Consider the following 21,676-nt stretch of genomic DNA (forward strand, 5'->3'; position numbering starts at 1 on the left):
TTACTTTACAGTCTGTTTTCTCCTATATGGATACATGTAGTTGGAACTCTAAATCAAACACGGTTTGTGCTAGCTCTTTAAAACTTGACACAATAAAGTAGTTCCAACTTCTATCTCTATGGTTTGTTTCCTATTGATGTAGCCCTAAGCAGAGACTGGTGCAAATCACTTTCATGGAAAGGAGTTTCCAAGCTTCCATAAAACTATGAGTTTCCTGAAATCTCAGCACAGACTTTTTCACCCAATCTTTATGACACTTTCAGGTAATGATCAGTTCCCCAATCCCACTTGTCTCACCAAATTTCGTTCTTCTAGGTTAAACCGTTCATTGGCAGTAAGAGTTCAAATTTTTAGGTTACACTCTGTTTTCTCCTATATGTATACATGTATTTGGAACTCTAAATCAAACATGGTTTGTGCTAGCTCTTGAAAACTTGACACAATAAAGCAGTGCCATGTTCTATCTCTATGGTTTGTTTCCTATTGATGTAGCACTAAGCAGAGACTGGCACAAATCACTTTCATGGAAAGGGGTTGCCAAGCTGCCAAAAAATAGTTTCCTGAAATCTCAGCACACATTTTTTCACCCAATCTTGATGACACATTCAGGTAATGATCAGTACCCGAAACCACCTGGCTCACCAAATTTCTTTCTTCCAGGTTAAACCGTTCGTTGGCAGTAACAGTTTTAATTTTTTGGTTTCACTCTGTTTTCTCCTATATGGATACATGTAGTTGGAACTCTAAATCAAACACGGTTTGTGCTAGCTCTTCAAAACTTGACACAATAAAGTAGTTCCAAGTTCTTTCTCTATGGTTTTTTTCCTATTGATGTAGCCCTAAGCAGAGACCGGCGCAAATCACTTTCATGGAAAGGTTTGCCAAGCTTCCAAAAAACTACGAGTTTTCTGAAATCTCAGCACACATTTTTTCACCCAATCTGGATGACACTTTCAGGTAATGATCAGTACCCCAATCCCACTTGGCTCACCAATTTTCGTTCTTCTAGGTTAAACCGTTCGTTGGCAGTAACAGTTTTAATTTTTAGGTTTCACTCTGTTTTCTCCTATATGGATTCATGTAGTAGGAACTCTAAATCAAACACGGTTTGTGCTAGCTCTTTGAAACTTTACACAATAAAGTAGTTCCAAGTTCTATCTCTATGGTTTGTTTCCTATTGATGTAGCCCTAAGCAGAGACTGGCGCAAATCACTATCATAGAAAGTGGTTGCTAAGCTTCCAAAAAACTACGAGATACCTGAAATCTCAGCACACATTTTTTCACCCAATCTGGATGACACTTTCAGGTAATGATCAGTACCCCAATCCCACTTGGCTCACCAAATTTCGTTCTTCTAGGTTAAACCGTTCATTGGCAGTAACAGTTTTAATTTTTAGGTTACACTCTGTTTTCTCCTATATGGATACATGTAGTTGGAACTCTAAATCAAACACGGTTTGTGCTAGCTCTTTGAAACTTGACACAATAAAGTAGTTCCAACTTCTATCTCTATGGTTTGTTTCCTATTGATGTAGCCCTAAGCAGAGACTGGCGCAAATCACTTTCATGGAAAGGGGTTGCCAAGCTTCCAAAAAACTACGAGTTTCCTGAAATCTAAGCACACATTTTTTCACCCAAACTTTATTATAATTTCAGATAATGATCAGTATGCCAATCCCACTTGGCTCACCAAATTTCGTTCTTCTAGTTTAAACCGTTCATTGGCAGTAAAGTTTTAATTTTTAGGTTTCACTCTGTTTTCTCCTATATGTATACATGTAGTTGGGGCTCTAAATCAAAGACGGTTTGTGCTAGCTCTTTGAAACTTGACACAATAAAGTAGTTCCTAGTTCTATCTCTATGGTTTGTTTCCTATTTATGTAGCCCTAAGCAGAGACTGGCGCAAATCACTATCATGGAAAGGGTTTGCCAAGCTTCCAAAAAACTACGTGATTCCTGAAATCTCAACACACATTTTTTCACCCAATCTGGATGACACTTTTAGGTAATGATCAGTACCCCAATCCCACTTGGCTCACCAAATTTCGTTCCTCTAGGTTAAACCGTTCATTGGCAGTAAAAATTTTAATTTTTAGGTTACACTCTGTTTTCTCCTATATAGGTACATGTAGTTGGAACTCTAATTCAAACACGGATTGTGCTAGCTCTTGAAAACTTGACACAATAAAGTAGTTCCAAGTTCTATCTCTATGGTTTGTTTCCTATTGATGTAGCCCTAAGCAGAGACTGGCGCAAATACTTTCATGGAAAGGGGTTGACAAGCTTCCAAAAAACTACGAGTTTCCTGAAATCTCAGCACACATTTTTTCACCCAATCTTGATGACACTTTCAGGTAATGATCAGTACCCCAATCAAACTTGGCTCACCAAATTTCGTTCTTCTAGGTTAAACCGTTCGTTGGCGGTAACAGTTTTAATTTTTAGGTTTCACTCTGTTTTCTCCTATATGGATTCATGTAGTTAGAACTCTAAATCAAACACGGTTTGTGCTAGCTCTTTGAAACTTGACACAATAAAGTAGTTCCAAGTTCTATCTCTATGGTTTGTTTCCTATTGATGTAGCCCTAAGCAGAGACTGGCGCAAATCACTATCATAGAAAGGGGTTGCCAAGCTTCCAAAAAACTACGAGATTCCTGAAATCTCAGCACACATTTTTTCACCCAATCTGGATGACACTTTGAGGTAATGATCAGTACCCCAATCCCACTTGGCTCACCAAATTTCGTTCTTCTAGGTTAAACCGTTCATTGGCAGTAACATTTTTAATTTTTACTTTACAGTCTGTTTTCTCCTATATGGATACATGTAGTTGGAACTCTAAATCAAACACGGTTTGTGCTAGCTCTTTAAAACTTGACACAATAAAGTAGTTCCAACTTCTATCTCTATGGTTTGTTTCCTATTGATGTAGCCCTAAGCAGAGACTGGTGCAAATCACTTTCATGGAAAGGGGTTTCCAAGCTTCCATAAAACTATGAGTTTCCTGAAATCTCAGCACAGACTTTTTCACCCAATCTTTATGACACTTTCAGGTAATGATCAGTTCCCGAATCCCACTTGTCTCACCAAATTTCGTTCTTCTAGGTTAAACCGTTCATTGGCAGTAAGAGTTCAAATTTTTAGGTTACACTCTGTTTTCTCCTATATGTATACATGTATTTGGAACTCTAAATCAAACATGGTTTGTGCTAGCTCTTGAAAACTTGACACAATAAAGCAGTGCCATGTTCTATCTCTATGGTTTGTTTCCTATTGATGTAGCACTAAGCAGAGACTGGCACAAATCACTTTCATGGAAAGGGGTTGCCAAGCTGCCAAAAAATAGTTTCCTGAAATCTCAGCACACATTTTTTCACCCAATCTTGATGACACATTCAGGTAATGATCAGTACCCGAAACCACCTGGCTCACCAAATTTCTTTCTTCCAGGTTAAACCGTTCGTTGGCAGTAACAGTTTTAATTTTTTGGTTTCACTCTGTTTTCTCCTATATGGATACATGTAGTTGGAACTCTAAATCAAACACGGTTTGTGCTAGCTCTTCAAAACTTGACACAATAAAGTAGTTCCAAGTTCTTTCTCTATGGTTTGTTTCCTATTGATGTAGCCCTAAGCAGAGACCGGCGCCAATCACTTTCATGGAAAGGTTTGCCAAGCTTCCAAAAAACTACGAGTTTTCTGAAATCTCAGCACACATTTTTTCACCCAATCTGGATGACACTTTCAGGTAATGATCAGTACCCCAATCCCACTTGGCTCACCAATTTTCGTTCTTCTAGGTTAAACCGTTCGTTGGCAGTAACAGTTTTAATTTTTAGGTTTCACTCTGTTTTCTCCTATATGGATTCATGTAGTAGGAACTCTAAATCAAACACGGTTTGTGCTAGCTCTTTGAAACTTGACACAATAAAGTAGTTCCAAGTTCTATCTCTATGGTTTGTTTCCTATTGATGTAGCCCTAAGCAGAGACTGGTGCAAATCCCTTTCATATAAAGGGGTTTCCAAGCTTCCAAAAAACTACGAGTTTCCTGAAATCTAAGCACACATTTTTTTCACCCAATCTTGATTACACTTTCAGATAATGATCAGTAAGCCAATCCCACTTGGCTCACCAAATTTTGTTCTTGTAGGTTAAACCGTTCGTTGGCAGTAAAGTTTAAATTTTTAGGTTTCACTCTGTTTTCTCCTATATGGATACATGTAGTTGGAACTCTAAATTAAAGACGGTTTGTGCTAGCTCTTTGAAAATTGACACAATAAAGTAGTTCCAAGTTCTATCTCTATGGTTTTTTTCCTATTGATGTAGCCCTAAGGAGAGACCGCCGCAAATCACTTTCATGGAAAGGGGTTGACAAGCTTCCAAAAAACCAAGAGTTTCCTGAAATCTCAGCACACATTTTTTCACCCAATCTTGATGACACTTTCAGATAATGATCAGTACCCCAATCCCACTTGGCTCACCAAATTTCATTCTTCTAGGTTAAACCGTTCATTGGCAGTAACAGTTTTAATTTTTAGGTTTCACTCTGTTTTCTCCTATATCTATACATGTAGTTGGGACTCTAAATCAAAGACGGTTTGTGCTAGCTCTTTGAAAATTGACACAATAAAGTAGTTCCAAGTTCAATCTCTATGGTTTGTTTCCTATTCATGTAGCCTTAAGCAGAGACTGGCGCAAATCACTTTCATGGAAAGGGGTTGCCAATCTTCCAAAAAACTACGAGTTTCCTGAAATCCCAGCACACATTCTTACACCCAATCTTGATGACACTTTCAGGTAATGATCAGTACCCCAATCCCACTTGGCTCACCAAATTTCGTTCTTCTAGGTTAAACCGTTCATTGGCAGTAACAGTTTTAATTTTTAGGTTTCCCTCTGCTTTCTCCTATATGGATATATGTAGATGGAACTCTAAATCAAACACGGTTTGTGCTAGCTCTTTGAAACTTGACACAATAAAGTAGTTCCAAGTTCCATCTCTATGGGTTGTTTCCTATTGATGTAGCCCTAAGAAGACACTGGCGCAAATCACTTTCATGGAAAGGGGTTGCCAAGCTTCCAAAAAACTACGAGTTTCCTGAAATCTCAGCACACATTTTTTCACCCAATCTTGATGACACTTTCATGTAATGATCAGTACCCCAATCCCACTTTGCTCACCAAATTTCGTTCTTCTAGGTTAAACAGTTCGTTGGCAGTAACAGTTTTAATTTTTAGGTTTCACTCTGTTTTCTCCTATATGGATACATATAGTTGGAACTCTAAATCAAAGATGGTTTGTGCTAGCTCTTTGAAACTTGCCACAATAAAGTAGTTCCAAGTTCAATCTCTATGGTTTGTTTCCTATTTTTGTAGCCTTAAGCAGAGACTGGCGCAAATCACTTTCATGGAAAGGGGTTGCCAATCTTCCAAAAAACTACGAGTTTCCTGAAATCCCAGCACACATTTTTACACCCAATCTTGATGACACTTTCAGGTAATGATCAGTACCCCAATCCCACTTGGCTCACCAAATTTCGTTCTTCTAGGTTAAACCATTCGTTGGCAGTAACAGTTTAAATATTTAGGTTTCACTCAGTTTTCTCCTATATCATTACATGTAGTTGGAACTCTAAATCAAAGACGGTTTGTGCTAGCTCTTTGAAAATTGACACAATAAAGTAGTTCGAAGTTCTATCTCTATGGTTTGTTTCCTATTGATGTAGCCCTAAGCAGAGACCGGTGCAAATCACTTTCATGGAAAAGGGTTGACAAGCTTCCAAAAACCACGAGTTTCCTGAAATCTCAGCACACATTTTTTCACCCAATCTTGATGACACTTTCAGATAATGATCAGAACCCCAATCCCACTTGGACCACCAAATTTCGTTCTTCTAGGTTAAACCGTTGGTTGGCAGAAACAGTTTGAATTTTTAGGTTTCACTCTGTTTTCTCATATGGATACATGAAGTTGGAACTCTAAATTAAACACGGTTTGTGCTAGCTCTTTGAATCTTGACACAATAATGTAGTTCGACGTTCTATCTCTATGGTTTGTTTCCTATTGATGTAGCCCTAAGCAGAGACTGGCAGAAATCACTTTCATGGAAAGGGGTTGCCAAGCTTCCAAAAAACTACGAGTTTCCTGAAATCTAAGCACACATTTTTTTCACCCAATCTTGATTACACTTTCAGATAATGATCAGTAAGCCAATCCCACTTGGCTCACCAAATTTCTTTCTTCTAGGTTAAACTGTTTGTTGGCAGTAACAGTTTTAATTTTTAGGTTTCTCTCTGTTTTCTCCTATATGGATACATGTAGTTGGAACTCTAAATCAAAGAAGGTTTCTGCTAGCTCTTTGAAATGATACAATAGAGTAGTTCCAAGTTCTATCTCTACGGTTTGTTTCCTATTGATGTAGCTCTAAGCAGAGACCGGCGCAATTCACTTTCATGGAAAGGGGTTGACAAGCTTCCAAAAAACCACGAGTTTCCTGAAATCTCAGCACACATTTTTTGACCCAATCTTGATGACACTTTCAGATAATGATCAGTACCCTATTCCCACTTGGCTCACCAAATTTCGTTCTTCTAGGTTAAACCGTTCGTTGGCAGTAATGTTTTAATTTTTAGGTTTCACTCTCTTTTCTCCTATATGGATACATGTAGTTGGAACTCTAAATCAAACACGGTTTGTGCTAGCTCTTTGAAACTTGACACAATAAAGTAGTTCCAAGTTCTATCTCTATGGTTTGTTTCCTATTGATGTAGCCCTAAGCAGAGACCGGCGCAAATCACTTCCATGGAGAGGGGTTGCCAAGGTTCCAAAAAACTACGAGTTTCCTGAAATCTCAGCAGACATTTTTTCACCCAATCTTGATGACACTTTCAGGTAATGATAATTACCCCAATCCCACTTGGCTCACCAAATTTTGTTCTTGTAGGTTAAACCGTTCGTTGGAAGTAACAGTTTTAATTTTTAGGTTTCACTCTGCTTTCTCCTATATGGATACATGTAGATGGAACTCTAAATCAAACACGGTTTGTGCTAGCTCTTTGAAACTTGACACAATAAATTAGTTTCAAGTTCCATCTCTATGGTTTGTTTCTTATTGAGTAGCCCTAAGCAGAGACTGGTGCAAATCACTTTCATGGAAAGGGGTTGCCAAGCTTCCAAAAAACTACGAGTTTCCTGAAATCTAAGCACACATTTTTTCACCCAATCTTGATTACACTTTCAGATAATGATCAGTAAGCCAATCCCACTTGGCTCACCAAATTTCGTTCTTCTAGGTTAAACCGTTCGTTGTCAGTAAAGTTTTAATTTTTAGGTTTCACTCTGTTTTCTCCTATATATATACACGTAGTTGGAACTATAAATCAAAAATGGTTTGTGCTAGCTCTTTGAAACTTGACACAATAAAGTAGTTCCAAGTTCAATCTCTATGGTTTGTTTCCTATTCATGTAGTCCTAAGCAGAGACTGGCACAAATCACTTTCATGGAAAGGGGTTGCCAAGCTTCCAAAAAACTACGAATTTCCTGAAATCCCAGCACACATTTTTACACCCAATCTTGATGACACTTTCAGGTAATGATCAGTACCTTAATCCCACTTGGCTCACCAAATTTCGTTCTTCTAGGTTAAACCGTTCGTTGGCAGTAACAGTTTTAATTTTTAGGTTTCACTCTGCTTTCTCGTATATGGATATACGTAGATGGAACTCTAAATCAAACACGGTTTGTGCTAGCTCTTTGAAACTTGACACAATAAAGTAGTTCCAAGTTCCATCTCTATGGGTTGTTTCCTATTGATGTAGCCCTAAGCAGAGACTGGTGCAAATCACTTTCATGGAAATGGGTTGCCAAGCTTCCAAAAAACTACGAGTTTCCTGAAATCTCAGCACACATTTTTTCACCCAATCTTGATGACACTTTCATGTAATGATCAGTACCCCAATCCCACTTTGCTCACCAAATTTCGTTCTTCTACGTTAAACAGTTCGTTGGCAGTAACAGTTTTAATTTATAGGTTTCACTCTGTTTTCTCCTATATGGATACATATAGTTGGAACTCTAAATCAAAGATGGTTTGTGCTAGCTCTTTGAAACTTCACACAATAAAGTAGTTCCAAGTTCAATCTCTATGGTTTGTTTCCTATTCATGGAGCCCTAAGCAGAGACTGGCGCAAATCACTTTCATGGAAAGGGGTTGCCAATCTTCCAAAAAACTACGAGTTTCCTGAAATCCCAGCACACATTTTTACACCCAATCTTGATGACACTTTCAGGTAATGATCAGTACCCCAATCCCACTTGGCTCACCAAATTTCGTTCTTCTAGGTTAAACCATTCGTTGGCAGTAACAGTTTAAATATTTAGGTTTCACTCAGTTTTCTCCTATATGATTACATGTAGTTGGAACTCTAAATCAAAGACGGTTTGTGCTAGCTCTTTGAAAATTGACACAATAAAGTAGTTCGAAGTTCTATCTCTATGGTTTGTTTCCTATTGATGTAGCCCTAAGCAGAGACCGGCGCAAATCACTTTCATGGAAAAGGGTTGACAAGCTTCCAAAAAACCACGAGTTTCCTGAAATCTCAGCACACATTTTTTCACCCAATCTTGATGACACTTTCAGATAATGATCAGTACCCCAATCCCACTTGGACCACCAAATTTCGTTCTTCTAGGTTAAACCGTTCGTTGGCAGTAAAGTTTAAATTTTTAGGTTTCACTCTGTTTTCTCCTATATGGATACATGTAGTTGGAACTCTAAATTAAAGACGGTTTGTGCTAGCTCTTTGAAAATTGACACAATAAAGTAGTTCCAAGTTCTATCTCTACAGTTTTTTTCCTATTGATGTAGCCCTAAGCAGAGACCGCCGCAAATCACTTTCATGGAAAGGGGTTGACAAGCTTCCAAAAAACCAAGAGTTTCCTGAAATCTCAGCACACATTTTTTCACCCAATCTTGATGACACTTTCAGATAATGATCAGTACCCCAATCCCACTTGGCTCACCAAATTTCGTTCTTCTAAGTTAAACAGTTCGTTGGCAGTAACAGTTTTAATTTTTAGGTTTCAGTCTTTTTTCTCCTATATGGATACATGTAGTTGGAACTCTAAATCAAAGACGGTTTGTGCTAGCTCTTTGAAACTTGACAGAATAAAGTAGTTCCAAGTTCATTCTCTATGGTTTGTTTCCTATTCATGAAGCCCTAATGAGAGACCGGAGTAAATCACTTTAATGAAAAGGGGTTGCCAAGCTTCCAAAAAACTACGAGTTTCCTGAAATCCCAGCACATATTTTTACACCCAATATTGATGAGACTTTCAGGTAATGATCAGTACTCCAATCCCAATTGGCTCACCAAATTTCGTTCTTCTAGGTTAAACCATTCGTTGGCAGTAACAGTTTAAATATTTAGGTTTCAATCAGTTTTCTCCTAAATGGATACATATATTTGGAACTCTAAATCAAAGACGGTTTGTGCTAGCTCTTTGAAAATTGACACAATAAAGTAGTTCCAAGTTCCATCTCTATGGTTTGTTTCCTATTGATGTAGCCCTAAGCAGAGACTGGCACAAATCACTTTCATGGAAACGGGTTGCCAAGCTTCCAAAAAACTACGAGTTTCCTGAAATCTCAGCACATATTTTTTCACCCAATCTTGATGACACTTTCTGGTAATGATCAGTACACCATTCCCACTTCGCTCACCAAATTTCCTTCTTCTAGGTTAAACCGTTCGTTGGCAGTAACAGTTTTAATTATTAGGTTTCACTCTGTTTTCTCCTCTATGGATACATGTATTTGGAACTCTAAGTCAAACACGGTTTGTGCTAGCTCTTTGAAACTTGACACAATAAAGTAGTTCCAAGTTCTATCTCTCTGGTTTGTTTCCTATTGATGTAGCCCTAAGCAGAGACTGGCGCAAATCACTTTCATGGAAATAGGTTGCCAAGCTTCCAAAATACTACGATTTTCCTGAAATCTCAGCACATATTTTTTCACCCAATCTTGATGACACTTTCAGGTAATGATCAGTACCCCAATCCCACTTGTCTCACCAAATTTCGTTCTTCTAGGTTAAACCTTTCATTGGCAGTAACAGTTTTAATTTTTAGGTTTCTCTCTGTTTTCTACTATATGGATACATGTAGTTGGAACTCTAAATCGAACACGGTTTGTGCTAGCTGTTTGAAATGACACAATAGAGTAGTTCCAAGTTCTATCTCTATGGTTTGTTTCCTATTGATGTAGCCCTAAGTAGAGACTGGCGCAAATCACTTTCATGGAAAGGGGTTGCCAACTTCCAAAAAACGACGAGTTTCCTGAAATCTCAGCACATATTTTTTCACCCAATCTTGATAACACTTTCAGGTAATGATCAGTACCCCAAAGCCACTTGGCTCACCAAATTTCGTTCTTCTAGGTTAAACCGTCCGTTGGCAGTAACAGTTTTAATTTTAGGTTTCACTCTGTTTTCTCCTATATGGATACATGTAGTTGGAACTCTAAATCAAACACGGTTTGTGGTAGCTCTTTGAAACTTGACACAATAAAGTAGTTCCAAGTTCTATCTCTACGGTTTGTTTCCTATTGATGTAGCCCTAAGCAGAGGCCGGCGCAAATCACTTTCATGGAAAGGGGTTGCTAAGCTTCCAAAAAACTACGAGTTTCCTGAAATCTCAGCACACATTTTTTCACCCAATCTTGATGACACTTTCAGGTAATGATCAGTACCCCAAAGCCACTTGGCTCTCCAAATTTCGTTCTTCTAGGTTAAATCGTCCGTTGGCAGTAAGAGTTTTAATTTTAGGTTTCACTCTGTTTTCTCCTATATGGATACATGTAGTTGGAACTCTAAATCAAACACGGTTTTTGCTAGCTCTTTGAAACTTGACACAATAAAGTAGTTCCAAGTTCTATCTCTATGGTTTGTTTCCTATTGATGTAGCCCTAAGCAGCGACTGGCTCAAATCACTTTCATGGAAAGGGGTTGCCAAGCTTCCAAAAAACTACGAGTTTCCTGAAATCTCTGCACACATTTTTTCACCCAAAGTTGATGACACATCCAGGTAATGATCAGTACCCCAAAACCACTTGGCTCACCAAATTTCATTCTTCTAAGTGAAACCATTCGTTGGCAGTAACAGTTTTAATTTTAGGTTTCACTCTGTTTTCTCCTCTATGGATACATGTAGATGGAACTCTAAATCAAACACGGTTTTTGCTAGCTCTTTGAAACTTGACACAATAAAGTAGTTCCAAGTTCTATCTCTATGGTTTCTTTCCTATTGATGTAGCCCTAAGCAGAGACTGGCACAAATCACTTTCATGGAAAGGGGTTGCCAAGCATTCAAAAAACTACGAGTTTCCTGAAATCTCAGCACATATTTGTTCACCCAATCTTTATAACACTTTCAGGTAATGATCAGTACCCCAAAACCACTTGGCTCACCAAATTTCGTTCTTCTAGGTTAAACCGTCCGTTGGCAGTAATAGTTTTAATTTTAGGTTTCACTCTGTTTTCTCCTATATGGATACATGTAGTTAGAACTCTAAATCAACCACTGTTTGTGCTAACTCTTTGAATCTTGACACAATAAAGTATGTCCAAGTTCTATCTCTATGGTTTGTTTTCTATTGATGTAGCAATAAGCAGAGGCCGGCGCAAATCACTTTCATGGAAAGGGGTTGCCAAGCTTCCAAAAAAATACGAGATTCCTGAAATCTCAGCACATATTTTTTCTCCCAATCTTGATGACACTTTCAGGTAATGATCAGTACCCCAATCCCACTTGGCTCACCAAATTTCGTTCTTCTAGGTTTAACCATTCGTTGACTGTAACAGTTTGAATTTTTAGGTTTCACTCTGTTTTCTTCTATATGGATACATGTATTTGGAACTCTCAATCAAACACGGTTTGCGCTAGCTCTTTGAAACTTGACACAATAAAGTAGTTCCAAGTTCTATCTCTATGGTTTGTTTCCTATTGATGTAGCCCTAAGCAGAGACTCGTGCAAATCACTTTCATGGAAATAGGTTGCCAAGCTTCCAAAAAACTACGATTTTCCTGAAATCTCAGCACACATTTTTTCACCCAATCTTGATGACACTTTCAGGTAATGATCAGTACCCCAATCCCACTTGTCTCACCAAATTTCGTTCTTCTAGGTTAAACCGTTCATTGGCAGTAACAGTTTTAATTTTTAGGTTTCTCTCTGTTTTCTCCTATATGGATACATGTAGTTGGAACTCTAAATCGAACACGGTTTGTGCTAGCTCTTTGAAATGACACAATAGAGTAGTTCTAAGTTCTATCTCTATGGTTTGTTTCCTATTGATGTAGCCCTAAGCAGAGACTGGCGCAAATCACTTTCATGGAAGGGGTTGCCAAGCTTCCAAAAAACTATGAGTTTCCTGAAATCTCAGCACATATTTTTTCACCCAATCTTTATAACACTTTCAGGTAATGATCAGTACCCCAAAACCTCTTGGCTCACCAAATTTTGTTCTTCTAGTTAAACCGTCCGTTGGCAGTAACAGTTTAATTTTAGGTTTCACTCTGTTTTCTCCTATATGGATACATGTAGTTGGAACTCTAAATCAAACACGGTTTGTGGTAGCTCTTTGAAACTTGACACAATAAAGTAGTTCCAAGTTCTATCTCTATGGTTTGTTTCCTATTTATGTAGCCGTAAGCAGCAACTGGCGCAAATCACTTTCATGGAAAGGGGTTGCCAAGCTTCCAAAAAACTACGAGTTTCCTGAATTCTCAGAACACATTTTTTCACCCAATGTTGATGACACTTTCATGTAACGATCAGTACCCCAATCCCACTTGGCTCACCAAATTTCGTTCTTCTAGGTTAAACCGTTCCTTGGCAGTAACAGTTTTAATTTTAGGTTTCACTCTGTTTTCTCCTATATGGATACATGTAGTTGGAACTCTAAATCAAACACGCTTTGGCTAGCTCTTTGAAACTTGACATAATAAAGTAGTTCCAAGTTCTATCTCTATGGTTTGTTTCCTATTGATGTAGCCCTAAGCAGAGACTGGCGCAAATCTCTTTCATGGAAAGGGGTTGCCAAGCTTCCAAAAAACTACGAGTTTCCTGAAATCTCAGCACACATTTTTTCACCCAATCTTGATGACACTTTCAGGTAATGATCAGTACCCCAATCTTACTTGGCTCACCAAATTTTGTTCTTCTAGGTTAAACCGTTCGTTGGCAGTAACAGTTTTAATTTTTAGGTTTCACTCTGTTTTCTCCTATATGGATACATGTAGTTGGAACTCTAAATCAAACAAGGTTTGTGCTAGCTGTTTGAAACGACACAATAGAGTAGTTCCAAGTTCTGTCTCTATGGTTTGTTTCCTATTTATGTAGCCCTAAGCAGAGACCGGTACAAATCACTTTCAAGGAAAGGGGTTGCCAAGCTTCCAAAAAACTATGTGTTTCCTGAAATCTCAGCACACATTTTGTCACCCAATCTTGATGACACTTTCAGGTAATGATCATTACCCCAATCCCACTTGGCTCACCAGATTTTGTACTTCCAGGTTAAACCGTTCGTTGGCAGTAACAGTTTTAATTTTTAAGTTTCACTCTGTTTTCTCTTATATGAATACATGTAGTTGGAACTCTAAATCAAACACGGTTTGTGCTAGCTCTTTGAAACTTGACACAATAAAGTAGTTCCAAGTTCTATCTCTATGGTTTGTTTCCTCTTGATGTAGCCCTAAGCAGAGACTGGCGCAAATCACTTTCAAAGAAAGGGGTTGCCAAGCTTCCAAAAAACTACGAGTTTCCTGAAATCTCTGCACACATTTTTTCACCCAATCTTGATGACACTTTCAGGTAATGATCAGTACCCCAATCTCACTTGGCTCACCAAATTTCTTTCTTCTAAGTTAAACCGTTCGTTGACTGTAACAGTTTTAATTTTTAGGTTTCACTCTGTTTTCTCCTATATGGATACATGTATTTGGAACTCTAAATCAAACACGGTTTATGCTAGCTCTTTGAAACTTGACACAATAAAGTAGTTCCAAGTTCTATCTCTCTGGTTTGTTTCCTATTGATGTAGCCCTAAGCAGCGACTGGCGCAAATCACTTTCATGGAAATAGGTTGCCAAGGTTCCAAAAAACTACGAGTTTCCTGAAATCTCAGCACACATTTTTTCACCCAATCTTGATGACACTTTCAGGTAATGATCAGTACCCCAATCCCACTTGGCTCACCAAATTTCTTTCTTCTAAGTTAAACCGTTCGTTGACTGTAACAGTTTTAATTTTTAGGTTTCACTCTGTTTTCTCCTATATGGATACATGTAGTTGGAACTCTAAATCAAACAATGTTTGTGCTAGCTATTTGAAACGACACAATAGAGTAGTTCCAAGTTCTATCTCTATGGTTTGTTTCCTATTTATGTAGCCCTAAGCAGAGACCGGTACAAATCACTTTCATGGAAAGGGGTTGCCAAGCTTCCAAAAAACTACGAGTTTCCTGAAATCTCAGCACTCATTTTTTCACCCAATCTTGATGACACTTTCAGGTAATGATCAGTACCCCAATCCCACTTGGCTCACCAGATTTTGTACTTCCAGGTTAAACTGTTCGTTGGCAGTAACAGTTTTAATTTTTAGGTTTCACTCTTTTTTCGCCTATATGGATACATGTAGTAGGAACTCTAAATCAAACACGGTTTGTGCTAGCTCATTGAAACTTGACAAAATAAAGTAGTTCCAAGTTCTATCTCTATGATTTGTTTCCTATTGATGAAGCCCTAAGCAGAGACTGGCGCAATTCACTTTCATGGAAAGGGTTGCCAAGCTTCCAAAAAACTACGAGTTTCCTGAAATCTCAGCACACATTTTTTCACCCAATCTTGATGACACTTTCAGGTAATGATCAGTACCCCAAAGCCACTTGGCTCTTCAAGTTTCGTTCTTCTAGGTTAAACCGTCCATTGGCAGTAAGAGTTTTAATTTTAGGTTTCACTCTGTTTTCTCCTATAAGGATACATGTAGTTGGAACTCTAAATCAAACACGGTTTGTGCTAGCTCTTTGAAACTTGACACAATAAAGTAGTTCCAAGTTCTATCTCTATGGTTTGTTTCCTATTGATGTAGCCCTAAGCAGCGACTGGCGCAAATCACTTTCATGGAAAGGGGTTGCCAAGCTTCCAAAAAACTACGAGTTTCCTGAAATCTCTGCACACATTTTTTCACCCAATGTTGATGACACTTTCAGGTAATGATCAGTACCCCAATCTCACTTGGCTCACCAAATTTCATTCTTCTAAGTTAAACCATTCGTTGGCAGTAACAGTTTTAATTTTAGGTTTCACTCTGTTTTCTCCTATATGGATACATATAGTTGGAAATCTAAATCAAACACGGTTTGTGCTAGCTCTTGGAAACTTGACACAATAAAGTAGTTCCAAGTTCTATCACTATGGTTTGTTTTCTATTGATGTAGCCCTAAGTAGCGACTGGCGCAAATCACTTTCATGGAAAGGGGTTGCCAAGCTTCCAAAAAACTACGAGTTTCCTGAAATCTCAGCGCACATTTTTTCACCCAATCTTGATGACACTTTCAGGTTATGATCAGTACACCAATCCCACTTCACTCACCAAATTTCGTTCTTCTAGGTTAAACCGTTCGTTGGCAGTAACTGTTTTAATTATTAGGTTTCACTCTGTTTTCTCCTCTATGGATACATGTAGATGGAACTCTAAATCAAACACGGTTTGTGCTAGCTCTTTGAAACTTGACACAATAAAGTAGTTCCAAGTTCTATCTCTATGGTTTTTTTCCTATTGATGTAGCCCTAAGCAGAGACTGGCACAAATCACTTTCATGGAAAGGGGTTGCCAAGCTTCCAAAAAACTACGAGTTTCCTGAAATCTCAGCACACATTTTTTCACCCAATCTTGATGACACTTTCAGGTAATGATCAGTACCCCAATCCCACTTGGCTCACCAAATTTCGTTCTTCTGGGTTAAACCGTTCGTTGGCAGTAACAGTTTTAATTTTTAGGTTTCACTCTGTTTTTGCCTATATGGATACATGTATTTGGAACTCTAAATCAAACACGGTTTGTGCTAGCTCTTTGAAACTTGACACAATAAAGTAGTTCCAAGTAGTATCTCTATGGTTTGTCTCCTATTGATGTAGCCCTAAGCAGAGACCGGCGCAAATCACTTTCATGGAAAGGGGTTGCCAAGCTTCCAAAAAACTACGAGTTTCCTTAAATCTCAGCACACATTTTTTTCACCCAATCTTGATGACACTTTCAGGTAATGATCAGTACTTGAATCCCTCTGGGATCACAAATTTTCCTTCTTCTAGTTTAATCCGTTCGTTGGCAGTAACAATTTTAATTTTTAGGTTTCACTCTCTTTTCTCCTATATGGATACATGTAGTTGGAAATCTAAATCAAACACGGTTTGTGCTAGTTCTTTGAAACTTAACACAATAAAAAATTTCCACGTTCTATCTCTATGGTTTGTTACCTATTGATGTAGCCTTAAGCAGAGACTGGTGAAAATCTCTTTCATGGAAAGGGGTTGCCAAGCTTAAAAAAAACTATGAGTTTCCTAAAATCCCAGCACACATTTTTTCACCCAATCTTGATGACACTTGCAGGTAATAATCAGTACGTTAATCCCTCTTGGCTCGCCAAATTTTGTTCTTCTAGGTTAAACCGTTCCTTGGCAGTAACAATTTTAATTTTTAGGTTTCACTCTGTTTTCACCTATATGGATACAAGTAGTTGGATCTCTAAATCAAACACGGTTTGTGCTAGCTCTTTGAAACTTGACACAATAAAGTAGTTCCAAGTTCTATCTCTATGGATTCTTTCTTATTAATGTAGCCCTAAGCAGGGACTGGCGCAAATGACTTTCATGGAAAGGGGTTGACAATCTTCCAAAAAACTACGAGTTTCCTGAAATCTCAGCACACTTTATTTTACCCATCTTGATGACACTTTCAGGTAATGATCAGTACCCCAATCCCACTTGTGTCACCAAATTTCTTGATGACACTTGCAAGTAATGATCAGTACACCAATCCCACTTGGCTCACCAAATTTCGTTCTTCTAGGTTAAACCGTTCGTTGGCAGTAACAGTTTTAATTTTTAGGTTTGACTCTGTTTTCTCCTATATGATTACATGTATTTGGAACTCTAAATCAAACACGGTTTGTGCTAGCTCTTTGAAACTTGACACAATAAAGGAGTTCCAAGTTCTATCTCTATGGTTTGTTTCATATTGATATAGCCCTAAGCAGAGACTGGCGCAAATCACTTTCATGGAAATTTGTTGCCAAGCTTCCAAAAAACTACGAGTTTCCTGACATCTCAGCACACATTTTTTCACCCAATCTTGATGACACTTTCAGGTAATGATCAGTACCCCAATCCCACTTGGCTCACCAAATTTCATTCTTCTAGGTTAAACCGTTCGTTGGCAGTATCAGTTTTAATTTTTAGGTTTCACTCTGTTTTCTCCAATATGGATACATGTAGTTGGAACTCTAAATCAAACACGGTTTGTGCTAGATCTGGGAAACTTGACACAATAAAGTAGCTCCAAGTTCTATCTCTATGGTTTGTTTCCTATTGATGTAGCCCTAAGCAGAGACTGGCGCAAATCACTTTCATGGAAAGGGGTTGCCAAGCTTCCAAAAAATACGAGTTTCCTGATATCTCAGTTCACATTTTTTCACCCAATCTTGATGATACTTTCATGTAATGATCAGCACCCCAATCCCACTTGGCTCACCAAATGTCGTTCTTCTAGGTTAAACCGTTCGTTGGCAGTATCAGTTTTAATTTTTAGGTTTCACTGTTTTCTCCTATATGGATACATGTAGTTGGAACTCTAAATCAAACACGTTTTGTGGTAGCTCTTGGAAACTTGACACAATAAAGTAGTTCAAAGTTCTATCTCTATGGTTTGTTTCCTATTGATGTAGCCCTAAGCAGAGACTGGCGCAAATCACTTTCATGGAAAGGGGTTGCCAAGCTTCCAAAAAACTACGAGTTTCCTGAAATCTCAGCACACATTTTTTTCACCCAATCTTCATGACACTTTCAGGTAATCATCAGTACCCCAATCCCACTTGGCTCACCAAATTTCGTTCTCCTAAGTTAAACCGTTCGTTGCCATTATCAGTTTTAATTTTAAGATTTCACTCAGTTTTCTCCTATATGAATACATGTAGTTGGTACTCTAAATCAAACACGGTTTGTGCTAGCTCTTCGAAACTTGACAAAATAATGTAGTTCCAAGTTCTATCTCTATGGTTTGTTTCCTATTGATTTAGCCCTAAACAGGACCGGCACAAATCATTTCAAGTAAATGGGTTGCCAAGCTTCCAAAAAACTACGAGTTTCCTGAAATCTCAGCACACATTTTTTCAACCAATCTTGATGGTACTTTCAGGTAATGATCAGTACCCCAATCCCACTTGGCTCACCAAATTTCGTTATTCTAGTTTAAACTGTTCGTTGGCAGTACAGTTTTAATTTTTAGGTTTCACTCTGTTTTCTCCTATATGGATATATGTAGTTGGAACTCTAAATCAAACATGGTTTGTGTTAGCTCTTTAAACTTGACACAATAAAGAAGTTCCATGTTCTATCTCTATGGTTTGTTTAGTATTGATGTAGCCCTAAGCAGAGACCAGCGCAAATCACTTTCATGGAAAGGGGTTGCCAAGCTTCCAAAAAACTACGTGTTTCCTGAAATCTCAGCATACATTTTTTCACCCAATCTTGATGACACTTTCAGGAAAATATCAGTACCCCAATCCCACTTCGCTCACCAAATTTCGTTCTTCTAGGTTAAACCATTCGTTGGCAGGAACAGTTTTAATTTTAAGTTTCACTCTGTTTTCTCCTATATGGATACATGTAGTTGGAACTCTAAATCAAACACGGTTTTTGCTAGCCCTTGGAAACTTGACACAATAAAGTAGTTCCAAGTTCTATCTCTATGGTTTTTTCCTATTGATGTAGCCCTAAGCAGAGACTGGCGCAAATCACTTTCATGAAAAGGGGTTGCCAATCTTCCAAAAAACTACGAGTTTCCTGAAATCTCAGCACACATTTTTTCACCCAAATTTGATGACACTTTCAGGTAATGATCAGTACCCCAATCCCAATTGGCTCACCAAATTTCGTTCTTCTAGGTTAAACCGTTCTTTGGCTGTAACAGTTTTAATTTTTAGGTTTCACTCTGTTTTCTCCTATATGGAAACATGTAGTTGGAACTCTAAATCAAACACGGTTTGTGCTAGCACTTGGAAACTTGACACAATAAAGTAATTCAAAGTTCTATCTCCATGGTTTCTTTCCTATTGATGTAGCCCTAAACAGAGACTGGCGCAAATCACTTTCATGGAAAGGGGTTGCCAAGCTTCCAAAAAACTACGAGTTTCCTGAAATCTCAGCACACATTTTTTCACCCAATCTTGATGACACTTTCAGGTAATGATCAGGACCCCAATCCCACTTTGCTCACCAAACTTCCTTCTTCTAGGTTAAACTGTTCGTTGGCAGTAACAGTTTAAATTTTTAGGTTTCACTCTGTTTTCTCCAATATGGATACATGTAGTTGGAACTCTAAATCAAACACGGTTTGTGCTAGATCTGGGAAACTTGACACAATAAAGTAGCTCCAAATTCTATCTCTATGGTTTGTTTCCTATTGATGTAGCCCTAAGCAGAGACTGGCACAAATCACTTTCATGGAAAGGGGTTGCCAAGCTTCCAAAAACCTACGAGTTTCCTGAAATCTCAGCACACATTTTTTCACCCAATCTTCATGACACTTTCATGTAATCATCAGTACCCCAATCCCACTTGGCTCACCAAATTTCGTTCTCCTAAGTTAAACCGTTCGTTGCCATTATCAGTTTTAATTTTAAGATTTCACTCAGTTTTCTCCTATATGAATACATGTAGTTGGTACTCTAAATCAAACACGGTTTGTGCTAGCTCTTCGAAACTTGACAAAATAACGTAGTTCCAAGTTCTATCTCTATGGTTTGTTTCCTATTGATTTAGCCCTAAGCAGGACCGGCACAAATCTTTTCAAGTAAATGGGTTGCCAAGCTTCCAAAAAACTACGAGTTTCCTGAAATCTCAGCACACATTTTTTCAACCAATATTGATGGTACTTTCAGGTAATGATCAGTACCCCAATCCCACTTGGCTCACCATATTTCATTATTCTAGTTTAAACTGTTCGTTGGCAGTAAGTTTTAATTTTTAGGTTTCACTCTGTTTTCCCTATATGGATATATGTAGTTGGAACTCTAAATCAAACATGGTTTGTGTTAGCTCTTTAAACTTGACACAATAAAGAAGTTCCATGTTCTATCTCTATGGTTTGTTTAGTATTGATGTAGCCCTAAGCAGAGACTGGCGCAAATCACTTTCATGGAAAGGGGTTGCCACGCTTCCAAAAAACTACGTGTTTCCTGAAATCTCAGCATACATTTTTTCACCCAATCTTGATGACACTTTCAGGTAATGATCAGTACATCAATCCCACTTGGCTCACCAAATTTCGTTCTTCTATGTTAAACCGTTCGTTGGCAGTATCAGTTTTAATTTTTAAGTTTCACTCTGTTTTCTCCTATATGGATACATGTAGTTGGAACTCTAAATCAAACACGGTTTGTGCTAGCTCTTTGAAACTTGACACAATAAAGTAGTTCCAAGTTCTATCTCTATGGTTTTTTTCCTATTGATGTAGCCGTAAGCAGAGACCTGCGCAAATCACTTTCATGGAAAGGGGTTGCCAAGCTGCCAAAAAATACGAGTTTCGTTATATCTCAGCGCACATTTTTTCACCCAATCTTGATGACACTTTCATGTAATGATCAGCACCCCAATCCCACTTGGCTCACCAAATTTCGTTCTTCTAGGTTAAACCGTTCGTTGGCAGTATCAGTTTTAATTTTTAGGTTTCACTCTGTTTTCTCCTATATGGATACATGAAGTTGGAACTCTAAATCAAACACGGTTTTTGCTAGCCCTTGGAAACTTGACACAATAAAGTAGTTCCAAGTTCTATCTCTATGGTTTTTTCCTATTGATGTTGCCCTAAGCAGAGACTGGCGCAAATCACTTTCATGAAAAGGGGTTGCCAATTTTCCAAAAAACTACGAGTTTCCTGAAATCTCAGCACACATTTTTTCACCCAAATTTGATGACACTTTCAGGTAATGATCAGTACCCCAATCCCACTTGGCTCACCAAATTTCGTTCTTCTAGGTTAAACTGTTCGTTGGCAGTAACAGTTTTAATTTTTAGGTTTCACTCTGTTTTCTCCTATATGGATATATGTAGTTGGAACTCTAAATCAAACATGGTTTGTATTAGCTCTTTAAACTTGACACAATAAAGTAGTTCCAAGTTCTATCTCTATGGTTTGTTTCCTATTGATGTAGCCCTAAGCAGAGACCAGCGCAAATCACTTTCATGGAAAGGGGTTGCCAAGATTCCAAAAAACTACGAGTTTCCAGAAATCTCAGCATACATTTTTTTCACCCAATCTGATGACACTATCAGGTAATGATCAGTACCCCAATCCCTCTTGGCTCACCAAATTTCGTTCTTGTAGGTTAAACTGTTCGT

Source organism: Spermophilus citellus (genome assembly GCF_964194105.1).
Source record: "Spermophilus citellus genome assembly, chromosome: 4".
NCBI lineage: Eukaryota > Metazoa > Chordata > Mammalia > Rodentia > Sciuridae > Spermophilus > Spermophilus citellus.